Source organism: Aphelocoma coerulescens, chromosome 1 (assembly GCF_041296385.1).
Source record: "Aphelocoma coerulescens isolate FSJ_1873_10779 chromosome 1, UR_Acoe_1.0, whole genome shotgun sequence".
NCBI classification, from domain to species: Eukaryota; Metazoa; Chordata; class Aves; order Passeriformes; family Corvidae; genus Aphelocoma; species Aphelocoma coerulescens.
In genome coordinates, this window is record NC_091013.1 from 99,279,113 (window position 1) to 99,294,075 (window position 14,963).

The following is a 14,963-nucleotide window of genomic DNA, read 5'->3' on the forward strand; positions in this document are numbered from 1 at the left end:
GCATCAGGCCCCTTAGGGCATGGCAGTGAAAAAGCAAGAAAAGCAAATTGCAGGAATAAATTGCGCACAGATTGCAACTGTAAGCCGCTCTCTCCAGCAGCATCTCTCCCAGGATCTTGAAGCACTTATCACTTGGGAAGGAGCTTAGCTTAGTGGCAACCTCAGGATGAAGATTTTATGGAGTTTCACATCATGCTGTACTTTCAGTGGAGGAAGTGTGGGCAGAGAGGGACAGATGGCCTGGGAAGGTATAGCATGCCAGGGAAGAGCTGCCACCCAGAGCACTGCAGCGTGGATTGCTGCATATGTCTGTGCTGGACAGAGCTGTGGTGGCAGTGGAAGGAGGAAGGTCTTACCAGGGCAGCAACCCCACTGCCATGTGGCTAGGAACAGACTGCCCCAGCCACTGCCTTCAGGAGGGATAAAAAAGACTGTAGCACACTGGATACTCCACTGTCTCCTCCAATAAATCTACTGTGGATGCTCTAACCAAGAAAAATATCTCTGCACAGACCCAGCTGCCCCAGAACTGAGTCTCATTTCCAAAGTGTGCAGCTTTTGCCAGGAGCCAGCTCTGACTGGGGGATGAGGGGAAGCATCTTCCTGCACTGCTGACTCTCAGCACCCCCAGTCCAACCATAGGACAGGCTGACTAAACTGTGGCTCTGTGTGTAGCAGCAAAACAGACACGTCAAAGGTTGTGGACATAAAAAGGGAGAGCATGGAGCATGAGTAAGCAAAGCCTGAGTGGTTTGGGCTTCCAGAGTATCCAGAGGCCTTGGATCTGATCTCTTCCTCATGCTTTTCCACTCCAGAAAGAACCCCAGAAGTCAAAGTCCTTAACCAACCTCTCCTAGAGAGGTCCCAGGGTTAGGGTACTCTCCCAAGGATTGCCTGCAGCTCACTAACCACCCGAGATGCCTGTGGTTAATACACAGTCAGCTATCTCCTCCCCAGGTTCTTTCCCCAGCCACAGGAGGATAAACCTCTGCCTTATCCCAGGGAATGCTGAAAGACTCAATGCCTTGCATGCGTAGGAAATCAATTTCTTTGGTGTGGATTTTCCCAAAATCAAGGTGCTGCAGAGCTGGAACAACCCAACTAACTCATCCTTGGAGCAGGGTAATGCTTCTGCCAGTAGTGCAAGAGGAATTCAGGCTTCTGCTGAGCCATCTGTGGGGAAGCATCTCACCACTTCCTGACACCCACATGCTGGCTTTCATCCGTGAGCACACAGAACCTTCTGGCCTGACCGTACAACCTGGGGACTTCATGCCTCCAACACTGAGGATGGATGGATGGATGGATGGATGGATGGATGGATGGATGGATGGATGGATGGATGGATGGATGGATGGCTCCCATTAAGGGCAGCCTGGGATGCCGGGGAAGAATAGTGCCAGCCCTCAATACACTTGGTGAAGAGCAGCACTTTGTGCCCTGCTCTAGCCAGGGGAGAGATGCAGAAAGACAGAGCCAGTGGGTCTGCACAGCCATCCGCACAGCAGTGCTGAGCACAGCCACAGTCCAGCTGGGCACTGAACACATCTGCTCGGAATGTCCCCTTGGCAAAGGGAGAAGCAGGTGAGCAAAGGCACTGGCACTGGCCTGCTACTTTGTCTGTGTTGGGTTTGCCTCTGTGTTCCACGTTGTAAATGTCATTTGGGCTGTAAAAAGACACTTGATGTCTTTCTTTCCAAGGTGTTTTCAGCAATGCCAGCTCCAGAAAAAAATGTGGTCAAGACCTGACAGCTAACCTGAGAAGACGGACTTCTCTTGTTCTTCCCCAAGAGCGCTTGCCAGCCAAGGATCTCAAAATATTTTGCACAGCTTACTGCATCCCACGGCAGGAGCTTTGTTACCTGAAGCTAAACTTGATCAACAACTCCCTACCTGAGCCTGGGACTGTGCTACCTTCCGTGCCTCATGGTTTGCTGAGAGTTGTTTTGCTGAAATCTCTTCAGGAGAAACTCTTGGAATATGGCAGTCACAACCCTCAGAAGGGTAAGGGAGGAATAGATGTGTGCTGTGCAGCCCAGTGCAAGGAGAAGTTCGCTACAGCAGGGCTGAGGTGTGACAGACCTCACTTCTGCCCTCTGTGCATCCAGCCCCAGCTGGGAGCCTGAAGCAAGAGCTGCTTCTCACACCCCCCTTCAAGCAGCATGGTGACTTTATTATGGCCGAGAGAGAGCTCCTAAGGGAGGCAGACAGGGGAAAACTGAAGCAGGCCAGTCTTCTGCTCCCTCCTAACCTGCTCCGAGGCAGAGGCCGCCAGGCAAAGCATTGGCTGTGGCTGTTCATGTGGCCAGAGCAAGGAATGGCCAAGCGGCTGCTGCAGTGTGAAATGGTTGCACCAACATCACCGTCATCCCACCTCAGGGAAACTGAGGCACGCAGTGGCGGTGTGCGCAGCAAGCAGGGGGATCAAATCCCAGAAGCACTGTGGCCGCTGACTTCGGGCTGTGACCCCGAGGTTGCCTTATCGATAGCCAACCCGCACGGGCTGTAGCCATGGCAGGTGGCTCTTTCTTGAAGCAGCCGGAGCGGGAAATCACTCCAGCACCCAGTCAGGAGCAAAGCGAGACCTCCGGGACGGGCAAAAAAAATCCCGGTCCCTCGCCTTCGGCGGGAAGAGCAGCGGCCGGCCCGGGGCAGGGAACCCTCCCTCTTCGAGGGTGCCCGGCCCCGCTGCGGGCGGCGGGGGCAGCGCTGCGGCCGTGCCCGGCCCCGCTCTCCTTTCCCCCTTTTCCCGGCTCGGATCGCCTCCTCGCCGCTCCTTCCCCCCTCGCTGCCTCCGCGCTCGCCCCTTCCCCGCTTAAGGTGGCCCCGCGGGATGCGCGGCGCGCAGGAGCCGCTGCGGGCGGCCCTCGGCGCTCCCCCCACCCCCGGCACGGAGTGGCCTTAAATCGGCTCCGCGCCGCGCGTAGCCGCATCGCCGGCGCCGTCTGAAGGCGGGCGCCGCCATCCGCCGGCAGCGCCGACGGGCCGGTCCCGGTGTCGGTGCCGGTGCCGTTCCCAGGGCGCAGGGAGGACGCGCCTCCGCCCGGCGGCGGGCGATGCTCCCCCGGTAGCCCCCGGTGCGGTGCCGCCCCGCGACCGGCGCCCCGGCGTCTCCGCCGTGACCGGCTCATCTCGCCAGGTAAGCGGGAGACCCCGCGCTCGGGCACCGGGGCTTTGGGGGTGGGAGCAGCGCCGGGGATACAGCGGTGACCTTGCGGTCCCCCGGCGCTTGGCGCTGGAGGGCTGCCCTGCCCTGCGACCGGCAGCTGTATTCCCGAACTTCATCCCTGCTCCGCGCCCGAACCGGCTCCGCGCTTCACGGGGAGCCCCTGTCCTTGCATCCCCACACACCTTGGTCCGGACACCTTCCAGAGGAGCGACATCCCACTCCCAGGCTGGAATTTTCCAGCTGTGGGGAGATGCCCCGATTCCTGGTGTGTGTCCACTCGGGAATCTCGCCGCCGGGATCTCCGAGCAAGGGTACCCAAACGTGGGTCCCGGGCATGCCGCTGCTCCCGGAGAGGTTTTATTGAGCCTCTTGGTGGCAAATACCGGAAAAGCCAAACTACAGAAGGGCGACGGGGTTTGTGTGCAGGCACAGGTAGCCTCGCTGGGAACCGACCCCAAGTGGGCGTCCCTATGAGGGGCTCTGGAGAGGTGTATTGGGAGGCAAGAGCAGGACGTCTGAGGAAGGATTCTGCCCGTTTCTACCCCTGCCTGGCACACGGGTGTCTGCCGAGGGATGCACTTGCTGGTTTTCTGGAGCAGTTTGGGGTGGATGTTCCTGGTTGAGTTGGAAAGCACCTTTTTTTCGGCCTCTCGCTCCAGCCACTCGCCCATCCAGCCTCGGGCTGGGGGAGAGGAGGGGGAGGCTCAGCAGCCAGTGTGTGACAGAGAGAAACCCCTCAAGGTGCTGCAAATCTAGAGAGAAGCAGCCAGTTCCTCAGTAACTCCTTAGGGAAACCTGCCAAGGGGCAATTTCTATGCAGCTGGAGAGAAGGGGTGTTGGAATCAGCAGGGCAGCACCAAGCATCACCGTAGCAGAGCAGTCATGACAATCTATAAATACCTGTCCAACAACTTGAAGTCCACACAGCTCAGCAAGTGAGTGGGGGAGACTGAGCAATGCAGCCTCTGCAGGTGCTTTCAGCTTGTTTTCTGGACCCACAGGAGGCTTCCTTGTGCAAAGCACATATGCAGAGGGTGTAACAGGGTACAGCAGCTTCACACATCGATCTGATCACCCACTTCTGCTTGGGCTTAAATCTCATTAGGTGCAGAAAGGGAAAAATGGGTGGGGAGGTTCATGCCTTGCAGCCCTGGACAGCCAGCAGAAGTGCAAGGCATTGACCTCACGAGCCTCAGATAGGAGAAGAAACAGGGGCCATGGAGCACTTCCACAAACTGGGAGACAGGTGTACAGAGACAGCAGGATAGGAACCTCACAGGAGGGAAGCCATCATTACTCCAAAAAGAGATTCCTCGGTAGGAGATTATGGGGACCTTAGTGTCAGGCAGCAGAGAGGGTTACAGGGCAGGAGGAGGCCACTGGCAGAGCTGTGTGTCACAGCCTGTGTCACATCTGTTTGCAGCCATGCATGCTGCCAAGTCCCTTTTCTCTGTGCCCTGAAGCAGGATGTGGGGGCCTCGATCACTTTTGATTGGTGCCTGCTCCATGGTTTCCTGGAAGCTGTCTGTTGGCAGGCTCACCTGGGATACAGACAGAGCGGGAGCGCCAGTGGCTGAGCGCACGCTGTGTCTGCCCGGTGTGAGGTCAGGAGCTCCATGGCTGTGATTGCTGCCCTCCCTTCCTCCCTGCCCCCTCCCAGGAGTGACTTTGGTGTTGCTTTCAGGGTACTCCAGCCTGCATTGAATCAAGGCTCCGCAGAGCAGTTAATGTACAGAGGTAGACGTGCAGCTAACATGTCGTATCGGGTGTTTCAGGAATCTGATGAGATCAAGTGTCGAAGTAAAAATAATAGTAGTGAAAATTTGTAGTAATTGTAGTAATAATAATAATAATAGAGAAATCATCTAGGCAACCTTGCAATCACAAAGCAATTCAACCAGCTGACACAGAGCACAGCTGAGATGCAGCCACCTTTACAACAAAGGGCCTCAGCCTGGCTTGCAAGACACTTTAACAGCCACGGGATAGAAAGCAAAGCAGTTGCGCTGAGGACACTTGCTCCCACGACAAGGGTTTTAATGAGGGAAGCTCCCGTACCTTTGGGCTTTGTTAGAGTGTCATTTGGGAAGACTGTTGCCTAGGGAGCTGTACAGAGCTATACAGCAGCCAAATGTACGCAAGAGAGAAAACACTTCCACAATGTACAGCCCTTAAATTCATATTCTTTCCATGGCTTGGGAACGTTTTTGTGCCTAGTGGCTGTGTTCTCTAATGACATCTTCCCTGCAGAGTGTCTGAGGTTGTACTGGACAGCTCAAGGCTGTGTCTCCTCTGTACTCAGTATCCTTTCTTCTTGCCTATGGAGCACTGGTAAAGGTGCTTTTTGGCAGGGAACTTTCCTCTGCTTCAGCAGCAGGCCAGGAGATGTCCTTAGTGTCCGAGACCAAAGTCGTACCTAGCAGGCAGCTTGCTGGCAGGAGCCTGGGTTGGATTCATGCCAGCTCTACCCCTGGATGGCTTTCCTCTCCTCTTCACCACGGTAATCACCTTCCAGTGGCAGTGCTCTACACATCCTGGTGTTTCTCAGTGCCTTCATAACTCCAGCCTCAGCTGCCCCTCTCTCCCAGCATGTTGGTGCTGCAGGCACAGTCACCTCCTGCTTTCCTCCAATGCCTCAGGAGACAATATTCCTGTCCCAACCATAAGAAGCCACCCCACAACTCCATCCACCTCCTGGAACTACTTCCAAGGCCTCTTCTCCTTGAGCATTTTCAGTGGTCTTTCCTGTTCACAGTATTTGGAAGCAATAAAGACGTGTGCTGGAAGCCTTCATATGTATGCCTACAAGGGATGAGGTATTTGATAGGCTTCAAAGATGCCCTTTACTGAGCATGCAAAATTGCTCTGGGAAAGCACTGCAATTACTCTGCAGGATGTACACAGGAAAGATGGTATCTATCCCCTTCCTCCTTGTATCTAATTCTTCCTAATAAAAGAAGAAGACTAAAAAGGAGGTAATAAGCCAGACTGGAATCCAGGTCCCACACACCTCCAGGGCCCTGGAGAAGTCTAAAATCACTCTGTCCTTTTTGCTCCTGGCCTTTCTGCCTAATAATAAGCATTATGCTTTTCTGCACCGCTTCTCATCCCGAGATCTCCAAGTACTCCACATATGTGATTAAGAGCACAACCTGCCCACGTACAGAGCTGTTTGTCAGGATGACTACCCCCTCTTTACAGGGGAGACACTGCAGCTCATCGCGTCAGAGCTGAGACAGCCCCAGATCATCTGTCTCACAGGCGAGAGGCCCCTGCGTCTCTGGGAAGCACTTGCTGGGAAGCAGCTCAGCCTAACAGGACTGTGATTTAAAACCTACAAGTACCACAAAAGACTAACAAATACAGGACATGGATAAGACCTGTGGCTGTCAGCACCCTCGTCTCAGGGGCAGGCATGACTGCCTAAGGCCAGTTCTTCGAAAGGGACACTGGTCAGACCCCGCTGATTCCTCCAGGTCGGGGTGTGTCTCCAAACCGCACCTCAACCTATGGTCAGCACACTTAGAAAAACTTGGTCCTTTAATCTTTCATGCTGTTTTAGCTGTGCAGGCTCATAATTAAGAGCTTGAAGTCTCTTCTAGCTTGCTCTCATGTGACATTAGTGCTCCCGAAGGCCTTTCCTTAAAAGCTCAAATTTATCTACTTTGCCAATGTTCCCAAGTGTTCAATCAACTGTCTTGTTGGCTTCCTCCACCACACAGTGTAGGGGGCTGTCTGACATCTCTCTGCCTGAGATGAAAACATTGCACTCTGCAAATTCCTGAGATTTATAAAACAGGAATGAAGTTTCCTCATGAGACACAGCTTCCCAGGTCTGAGACAGAACTGGGATCCACAGCTCCAGCACAGGGATCTTCAGATTTTGTTTGCTGTTCATCCCTACTCCAATGAGGTAATCCCTCTAATGTCTGGTGCACATAGAGAAATTCCATAAGATGGGGTTAGTTAGCTCAGGAAGACACATGAGGAGGGACGCTGGGGTGCAGAACAAAGCAATCAGCAACACAGAAGAGGGAGAATGAATGCTTCTCTACGGGGCTTTTCTCAGTAGAGGAACTGGACTGCATTCAGGAAAACATGAAAGGTAGCAATTTGATGATAGAAATAAGTATATTCCCATGCTGTGCATTGTGACATAAGGAACTCTGTGCTACAAGATGCTGCTGGTGCTGAGTGTAGGATTCAGGAAGAGGAGAGATTCTGATGGATAGTAGGTTGTTCATCACTGGACAGGGCAGCCCACTTGAAATAGATCTAAATCTTCAGGGTTGAACCTCTCACATCCTCTAGCATAGGATTTCTTGCACCTTCCAAAACCCACAACACTGATCAATGTAAGAGACAAAGTACAAAAGGATACAGACGTGTTCAAGTGAAGATCACTGGGGCATATTTTAATTTCCCAGCAGAAGCAAAAATACGTGTTTTCCAGCCTGTGTGCTGACACTTAGCTCTCAGAGGGTTTTGTCAGCTGGAGCGGGTTCAGGTTAACTTCTGCAGAGATTTGAGCTGGTCTAATGGTGCTTACGCTGCCACTTCCCCTGCCTGTGTTGTGGATTTTAGCAGACTGCCAGCGTCCTGGCAACTTTGTGTGGTGCTGGTCTATGAATAATGCTGCATTACGAAAGGAGATGGTTTTCTTTGGATGTTACCCCTCGTCAGTAAGAGCGAGGGCATTTATTCCCAGTACAGCCAACCTGTAGCCAAGCAAAGTGCTGGGATTACTTGAACAGGGTTAGCAGTCGGGCAGTCTCAGCTCTGGATGAAAGATTTTAGAGCAGCAGTGTTATCTCATTCTGTAAGTTCACGGTGGGTCTGTGTGGGGGAGTACAGGGCACATGGGAACTGTGATTTGCTAAGCAAAGCAGGATTGCTCCTCAGCAATCCTTGTGTGGGAGAACTTGGAGGAAAAGCCAAGGGCCGGGCAGGCAGCAGTAACTTGCAGACCCTGCCTTCCCTGGGGCGTTGCAGGGCAGCCTGGCTTCTAAAGACACTGTCCTTAAGGGCAGGGTTTTAGCAAGGTCCTCTGCTCCCAACAAAAATCTCCTAGTGCCTCTTGATAGAAACAGCACAGTTGATCCTTGCCTGGCAGGAGCAGAGGTTGCTGGCTCCTCTCCCCCTTCATGCCCCAGTTGTTAAAGTAGGATCGTTGACATTCATCTTGCCCTGACCCTCCCTCATTCTGAAAGCTAAAAACAGCTGTAAAGGGGTATTTCTCCTGTGACTGGCAGATTTAATTTATTATTACCGTTATGTGCATAGCTATGGGTCAGGCAACAGTGCTGGGCTTCATGAAAGCCCTGACTGTGACCACAGCAATAGGACTGACGTTCATTGGGGTAATACTGCACAAAGTGCCACTTCAGAGACTAGTGCTGGGAGAGCCTGGGTAGCAGCAAGGGATCTTGTACTCTGCTGTGCTGGGGTGCCTTCCTCACTGGTCCAGCCCATTGTGTTCACTGTGTCTCCCCTCCACTTTCTCCAGCACAAATTGCCAGGGTGATCTTAACTTTCTCCCTGCTGATACCTCATCCCCTGGATCCTTCACTCCCGAGGCCCTTCCCCCAGCCCAGATCCACACAAAGGTGAAAAGGAAGGAGGAGACGATGGCTTTCCTGTATCTGCCAGCTTCTCTCTCCACCTCTGACGTGAATGAGGCCCTTCATGGTTTTCTCTTGAGCAAACACAGATGCTTTTGTTTTATGGGCTTGTGGGACGGGATGGAATTAATAAATCAGAGCGCCAGTGCTGTGCCGCCACATTCCTGCAATTTTAAGGCAAGATCACACACCAAAAAAAGACAGAAACAAAATAGGCAATCTCTTCAGAGAGAGCTCAGATGATTTGACTGTGCCTCCTGCTCACTGTCCCACTTGGTCTCCTGCTCCCTCACCCTTGTTCATTCCTCCTCCTCCTTTCTCCCACTTTCACATTCCCATTAACCTCATTTCTTCTTTTCCCTCTCCTTTCCTCAGGAATCACTTTCAGTCACACCTTAGCTTCTCACCTACACCCGTTTTTCTTCCCTTGTCTTCCTTCCATTTAGGCTTCCCTTACCCTTACCCCATGCTAAGATGTGACCAAGGCTTGTGCATCCAGGTATGAAGTTCAATGTCCTGCATGTAAGCCAAAGAATCAGGAGTGCCTCAGCTTTTTCACCATGGACCGAAATGTCTGCTCTTTCACCTGCTTCTTCCACCCCAATTCAGTTTTTCCTTCTAAGAATGTTGCTGCCTGAGAGATTCAGTGAATGACTCTGGGAATAAAACACAAAGTATTACTGTTCTCCTCTCAGACGTGGTATTTAACAGTGTTCCTGCGAGCAAAATTAGATCCTGCCCCGGAACTGGCAGACCCTTTCCTTCCTTGAAGGATAACCAGAAATGCTTTGCCTAAAATTAATTCTTTTGAGCCAAATGACAAGTTTTAACATCTGTGCTTGGCTACCACCAGGTGGTAAGGAGTTAGGAGAAGATCTTTTTTCTCCCCTGTAATTAGCTAACTGTATGTGGGGCTTCAGGAGGGCAAAGTGAACCGTGTGGTTAATACAAACTACCAGCAAGGGGCTGAGACAGTTTTATTCACCTCACTGGTTGTTTTTTCTCTAATGAGCCTAGGCAGTCGAAAGTCATTTCCCCAGACTGCTTATACATTGTTGTGCTTATCTTACCTGTGGGGGAACTGAGGCACTGAAGCAGGTGAAATGATTTGCCCAGATCCACATACTGACGCATAGTTGAAGCCAGAAAAAGAACCAAGAAATCTTGTTTCACAGTTGACTGCTTTATCCTCTGGCCTCAGAGGAGGCCAGCAAAGACCTTTATCTTGTTTAGATGAGTGGATAGTCATTCCAAGAAGGCGCTGGGGCAAGGGTATCTTTCTGTACTAATACGTGTCTTAATGAGTCCTGTTGCTAAGCGGCTTCAATGATAGATCATGCATCTTCTTCAGTAAGCATTGAAATAATTTTTTAATCATTAAAGCTAATACAGAATCCTCAGAAACATCCAAATCTCACAGCAGGGGCTGAAATTAGCAAGCAAACAGAAACCAAATCCTGATTATCCCTGTGCACCTCACAAAGCCCACAAGCAGTGTCTGCTGAAGTCAAATGCGAGCCTGGCTGAGCTGTATCTCAGGGCTGGGCTGGGCAGTCAGAGGCAAGCTGGCAAATCCTGCTGCTCCATGGTCCACAGTTTCTTTCCTCCCTCAGACATGCGTGCCAGCTCCTCATCTCTGTGAAGCAATAGGAAAGGAGGAAGGAGTGTTAATTACTGACCCCAGATAGCTGAGGCATCCCCTGGCAGATCTTTTGGAAGGAGAAATTATTTGCATTTTGTCAAGTGTTTGCATTTTGTCAAGTGTTATTAAGTGGCAGATCTCAGCCTGGCCAACATTGCTCCCCCAGCCTGTTTTTGTTTTCTTTTTGGCCTTGGAACCACCTCCTCCATCCTACTCCCATCAACCTCTTACAGCCTCTGTTTTGTGAGCAATTAGATATTTCAGGTATCCTCTTCAATCCAGCCCCCTGCTCTGCCTTAACTCATATGTCTGCCCTCCAGCATGGGATACCAGCACCTCTTGGAACTGTAGCAGCCCACAGGCTTCTCCATAGCTCCTCCAGTAATCCCAGTAGCCATTCTAGTTAGCAACTCTTGTACTGTTTCCTGTTTCCCTCAAACCTACAGTGCTCAGCAGCATGGTATCCAATTATAACAAGAGTTTTTTTACAGCCAAAGTGACATTCCTAACTTCCATGTTAGAATAGGACTCTTAGAGCATTTAGGAAAACACAACAAATATCTTTATTACTCGATATGCCTCAGCAGCTCCATTACAAGGGAAGTCACAGGACACTGATAAGCATTTTGCTATGATCATCACTGCTGACCTCTGTGCTAAGACTTTCAGGGTGAATATGATTTACTGCAAAGGCATCATTACCACTCAAAGAGCCTTTATGCATGGAGTTGTCTTCTCTTGTCCCCCTTTTGAGAATATATCCAAGACTGTTCCTGTATAACATGTTCCTGCATCATGACCAGTCTCCCCACTTGTGCTCCTAGTCATGTTAGCCTGCTAGACAAACTCTGCACACTTTATTCCACCTAGCAGCCTCTTCTGGGCATGCTGCAGAGGATGCTTGAGGCTCTTCTGTCAACACCAGCTCCTGTTCAGTGGTAGATAAGCTGCCATCTCAGCAAGTTTTATTCATAGTCCATCAAGACATGCCAAGCCACACTTGGATTGTAGCTCTCTTGAAGTAAAACCAAGTCCTGGAACTGTTAAACGCTGGTGCAAAATAGTCACTAGGCAAGATTTCTGCTCTTGTATACTTCCTTCTGCATTGCACTTACCAGACTGATAAAATCTAATACCAAGTATTTCTTTCCTAACCCAAACACAGGTCCTAATCTGAGCACCAGAACAAGCACAAATGGCCTAGAAATTAGTTACAGCAGCAAAAATCCAGTTTCTTCCTTCCCAAGCAGTTTTTGGATGTTTCCTCCACCTAGGAATTGTTGCTGACCCTTTAGGGGTATTTTCTGCAGAGCTGGTAATGGATGGATATAGTTCATGTGTCCACGTGTGAAGCTTGGAATACCTGACCTGGCTTGTTGACCTCCGCAAATGTCCTTATAACCAGAGAGAATTTTCCTTCCCCAAGCACAAGGAGGGAGCCAGATTCATCCCCAGAATCAGGAGAAATTTGTATCCACCTCTCAGATTTATAGCAGCAGCCCATTTCTGGTTTTAACAAGAAAACACTCTTTGTCTGCCCTGATCTTCCAGGCCAACTTGGTCTGCCTTTGAAACTCCAAGGGCTCTCAAACTGCAGAGAAGGGTTAAAAAAAAAAGCCTAGTTCATCTTTCCTCTCCAGCCAGAAGTATCTATTCATCAGTTATTCTGTCCAAGGCCAACTGGCAGCCCATGAATGTGGAATTAAGGTAGGAAGGACAGCACTGCCCAGCACCTCAAGTGCAGAGGTGTAAGAGCTGGGGAGACGCATCTCTCAGGGTTATCATGGTTGTATTTGTGCAAAGATGATATTCCAGTCACAAGAAATAGATAGAGCAGGCAACTCACCAGCCTGGGGATAGTATCAACCCCCTTTTGCATCCAGGCCTAGGGCAGCCTGAAGCACACAACTTCACAGATAAGCCCACGAGTACAATACAGCACAGGCTGACCTCCCTCCCAAGGGAAGGTTTATAAACACTACGTGCAAAGATGACTTTCAGACCAGGCTGCTTTCATGGGCAATTAAGGAGCATGGAAGAGAGCAATTCCTACACAAGCAAGCCCTATGGCAAGCCCCATGCACTCAGAGAGGGCAGTTTGTTTCTCGTGATGTGAGCTCGTCTGCCCTCAATTCCCTCACAGCCTTCCCTGCCTTCCCAACAGACTCTTCCATTTTAACTGTGCAAGACATGGGAAAACAGAAACCAAAACCCACATCCTTTTTCTGCTGGTAGGTTTGGATTGTTGTTAGAAAGGGGCATTTGACTTTTGCTACTCCTTAGCTCCATCTGTTCACCCAAATGCACTGCTTACTTTTACTACAAAATAAAACTTACTCTGATCATGATGCAGGGATATATTCTGGCAGCTGCTGCCAGTGCCCAAGTTAGATATTGCTCCCCTGGCATTCCCAGAAGGTGGGAATTGCATATGGGTCTCTTGATCTCAAACACTTAGGCACATAATTTGAATGTCTGAATGCCTGTCCAGAGTCAACAGCTTCCCTGCTAGGACAGGGAAGGGCAGCAGGACAGTCCCAGCAGGACACTGACCATCACCTTCCTGCCCCTTCTTTCTTTTGCTCTCTTCTTCCCTTTATATTTCACACACAGAAGGCAGGAAAATAAACACTGTCTGCTGACTCTAATTTTCATTCTAGTGTTTGTTTTCATCAAGCCCAAGCTATACAGATCAGCTGTGGCATTTAAGGTACAAATCAAGCAGCGGACCATAACGTATATCTATTGCAGAGACAATTCTCTCGGTGCCAATTTATCCATTCTACATTTGTTTCTAGAAGTGTCCGCATGACACTTGGATGCTGCACAGCAAGTGGCAAATATAAAGAGTGCTGATGATTTATTTGGAGGAAGAAATCAGAATTAGCATTTTGGACCACCTCATCTAGTTACAAAGCGAGCGTATTTCACACAGCTCGGAGAGCTGCAACAGCAAAAATGTCCATCAAAGAGACCAAAGTGGTGTTTCTCCTCTCTCTAACCTCACACAGCTAACAGCTGCATGATGTGGCATCAGTGCTGTCCAGTGTCCTCTCCACCTTAATCTCTATGGAGCAGCTACCCACAAGAACATTCCACACAAAGTTACTGTTTGCATGATGCTTTTATTGATCATATAATTCAGCCAGCATTCCCAAATAAAAACTTGGGGGGATTCTTGCCTTTACACTGCACTCATTCTCTGCCCACAGTTCTTTCCATGCAATAGCAGATCAGGATTCTGATTCCTCAGGGGGCCAGCACACACATGTAACCATTAAAATGCCAGTATTTCCACGGGTTTTGGGAAGACAGACGTCTTTAGCTACATCGGTGTTTTAAATGGCATAACTGAACTGCTGCCCCACTCATTTGCAGTGGGATTTCAGCCAGAGCAGTTTCTCCTTTGCTTTCTTTTGCTCTCCCTAGGAGTAACAGGGAAGTCCAGCAGGGAAGAGCATTTCAACATCGCCTTTGAAAGCAGGAGGAAAACAAGCTGTGTAAATCAATCAAGAGTATGCATTAGTGATAGCATGTTCCTCTGGAGGTCTGCATTTGATGTCATATTGACACATAGCTAAGATCAAAGCCTGTCTCTGCATCCTGGCTGCTACCAGAGGAACAGCATTGACCTTTGGGCCCCATATCTTAACAAGGAGCTCGTGATCAATGTGATTTTTTTTTTTTTTTGCCCCATAACAAGCACCTGTGAAATGTAATTATCCATCCAATAATGCCTAATGCCTTTTTCTCTGAAAAAGTAATTCCTCTCCATCTTTGAAAATGTTCTGGAAGGAAATACTATGGGTTTTTCCTTTCTGCTTTTGTAAGAAAGCTGTAAAATGACAGCTCCCACTCCTGCTGAACAGGCATCAGCTGTTAACTCAGTAGGGAAAGCTCTGAATGAAATATATAGAAACTTTGGAACAACCCGCTATTGTTTTTGCTTCCTTAGAATTATTTTGCCTCCTTGGGAAAAAAAAAAAAAAGCAGCTATTTTTTTTTTTTGGCTAGTGAAGATATTGGGCTGATTCATGCAGATACGTTTGGAATTATTATTCTGTAGTAGTCATCAGCATCTAAAAAGGACCTCAGTTCTGCCAGAGCTCAGCAGCAGGGAAGAGAAGCTGACGTTTGAATAAGCCCCTGACTTCCCTTTCAAGAGAGGATAACTCCAAGCTTAGAGGTCTCTCAGGAGAGAGCTAGCTTTCTCAGGAGACATCTGGTACCCCCTGCCTCTCTTCAGGCCTGAGCTGCTAATCTTTCTCTGGGTATTTCTGGCATCCCTGGATTATGGCTCTGCAGTACAGGGAAATTGTGACAGGGCAGAGGGCTGTGTCCCTCTGAGTCACAGCCCACCCTCACCAGTGTTCAGGGGGCAGAAATGTGGTGACAGGTTGTATAGATCAATCGTGAAGGACATTTGGGTCTAGGCTGATTAAAAATAGCCTGGCTTAGACCTCCTTTTTCAGGCTCCGGAAGGCTCCCTGCAAGGACGGGCTTTGCAGCCAAGTTCAAGGTCTAGTCTGTA

At 49.9% G+C, this 14,963-nt stretch overlaps 1 protein-coding gene across 2 annotated transcripts in view; it reads left to right on the plus strand.

Annotated features, from left to right (window-relative positions):
* The first annotated feature begins 2,997 nt into the window (after nucleotides 1-2,997).
* Nucleotides 2,998-14,963, plus strand: part of LOC138112988 (galactosylgalactosylxylosylprotein 3-beta-glucuronosyltransferase 1-like) — a 30,316-nt gene continuing 18,350 nt past the window's right edge. For both annotated transcript variants that reach the window (XM_069020699.1, XM_069020708.1), the window contains exon 1: nucleotides 2,998-3,139. The gene's annotated coding sequence lies outside the window, so the exon portion shown is untranslated. The remainder of the gene's footprint in view (nucleotides 3,140-14,963) is intronic.